Source organism: Plectropomus leopardus, unplaced genomic scaffold (genome assembly GCF_008729295.1).
Source record: "Plectropomus leopardus isolate mb unplaced genomic scaffold, YSFRI_Pleo_2.0 unplaced_scaffold3989, whole genome shotgun sequence".
Taxonomy (NCBI): Eukaryota; Metazoa; Chordata; class Actinopteri; order Perciformes; family Serranidae; genus Plectropomus; species Plectropomus leopardus.
In genome coordinates this window covers 1-2,050 of record NW_024643671.1, presented here as the reverse complement: position 1 = coordinate 2,050, position 2,050 = coordinate 1, and the positions used below count along the sequence as shown (strand labels likewise).

Here is a 2,050-nt window from a genome sequence, read left to right as displayed (position 1 = left end):
TCATTTGCTGGTGAGTCTTTCTGATCATCCTGATCATTTTCTGACTCTGATATCTAAAGTTTTTTTCATTTATCACATTAACGCAGCGACAGAAGCTCGACATAAAAACAAAGTTTTTAACGTGGAAATACATTTTTAAAAAGTGTGAGCGGTCAAAGTGAGAGCGAACTCAGCGAACTCATCTGTAAATAAAAATCATAAATCAGATCAAAATAGTTTCACATCCCTTTTCTGTCAGTTTTTCAGTTTTCGTGTGTGAAAAGTGTCGTCATCTTTGGTCTCGACTGCTTGTTTTGTTTGAAAAGACGTTTTTGTTTTACAGTAGAAATTTAACTCACGACGTTCTGATTTTACAGATCAGTTTTTGTTATTCAGCTTCTCTGACTGTTTTCATCACGTCTTGATTGTTTGTGTCTGCTGTTGAAATAACGGCTCCATCTCTTCGTCCTCTGACCTCTGACCTCTGACCTTTCCTTTATTCGTCTCCCTCTGAAGTTGGAGTTTCATTTATCAATCGAAGGTCATTTCGTTTCGGAGGCTGAGAAATATCTGAGTGATGTGAGTTCTCCTTTTCTCCTCCCGCAGATGATTTTGAGTCCAAATACTCGTTTCATCCTCTGGACGACTTCCCTCCACCAGACGAGTACCGACACTTTGCCAAGATCTACCCCAGCAAGGCCAACAGAGGTACGTGGCGGCGGTACACGGTGGCGGTACACGGTGGCGGTACACGGTGGCGGTGGCAGCGGTGGTACACGGTGGCGGTGGCAGCGGTGGTACACGGTGCTGTGTTTCCACTGAGTGATGTTACGAGACTTCTCCTCTTGTGATAACATTCTAGTAACCATGGTGATAAATGTTCAAAACAAAAACAGGTTTATTTCCATTGCAGCCGCTCAGTAAAGCCAGTCGAATATCGCTGTAATTTCTTTGTCTGTTATCAGAGTGACGAGGTCTCGGTCTCTTCCTCCGTCCTCACGTACTGAGTTGACTGATGACTTTGTTGTACTTTTTCTTCTTCTTTGGGTTTAATCGCAGTTTGCATCCATAAAGTCGCATCACCGCCACCCGGTGTTACACATCATATGAGCTGTCAGAGCGACAAAAGTGTTTTATGGCAGTTTCGTGAAATGCTTTTTTGAATCTCCTGAAGTATCGCCTCATGCGCGCGTACCAACTTGTTTGCGATAAACATGACTGTTTTTCAAAATTGACGTGTTTCCATTACGCGTGTTTTGGATTCGCAATTTCAATTTGTGCATTTTGAGGGTTAATGGAAACCCGCCTAGTGACAGAGAGGCGGACTCGCTGCAGCGGTGTGTTCACTGGCAGTGGGAATAAAGTCTGTCGCCGGTATTCAACAGGTTTGAAAAACCTGCGTTAATTAGTTTAGTTAGTTAATTTTGGTGGGAAAAGTTTAAGTCTGACTTTGTGGTGCGGCCCTCATCAGCTCTGTGTTTGTTTGTTTGTTTGTTTGTTTGTTTGTTTGTTTGTTTGTTTGTTTGTCGCAGTGATGAGAGGAGCTCCTCCTCTTCCTCCTGTGGGAAGGTGAACCATGAAGACGACATCACAGCTGACACACACACACAGACACACACACACACACACCTCCATCCTGTTTGATGACGTCACGTCTGCAGCTTCATCATCCTTCACGCCTCCGTCACCGCCTCATCTACGCTCGCAGCTGATTGGCTGAGATCATGTGACCGAGCAGGAAGTGATGAAGAGGAGCGGCCCGCTCTGCAAACTCCGACTCGACTCGTCTGCAGCTTCTTCCTCCTCCTCTTCCTCTCTGACGTCTCTTTTCTTTTGTTAAGTTTTTGCACGTGCACTTTTCGTTTGTGAGAGCGGCGAGCAGCCCCCCCCCTCCCCGAGCACGTCTGAGGAATCCACCACAGAAGAAGAGTCTGTGACTGTGGCTCTGGATGGAGGGATGACAAACTGAGAGTGAACGAGTGATCCACGCTTCCTCCGTTTAAAGGAACATTTCAACATTTCTTTCCTTTCTTTCTCTGTCAGAGTTCAGAGCGGGAGTGTTCGAAATGAT

At 45.4% G+C, this 2,050-nt stretch overlaps 1 long non-coding RNA gene across 1 annotated transcript; it reads left to right on the top strand.

Annotated features, from left to right (window-relative positions):
• The first annotated feature begins 587 nt into the window (after nt 1–587).
• Nucleotides 588–2,050, top strand: LOC121939017. The gene is made up of 2 exons (XR_006105384.1): nt 588–687; nt 1,512–2,050. It is a non-coding gene; the product is annotated as an uncharacterized LOC121939017 (long non-coding RNA).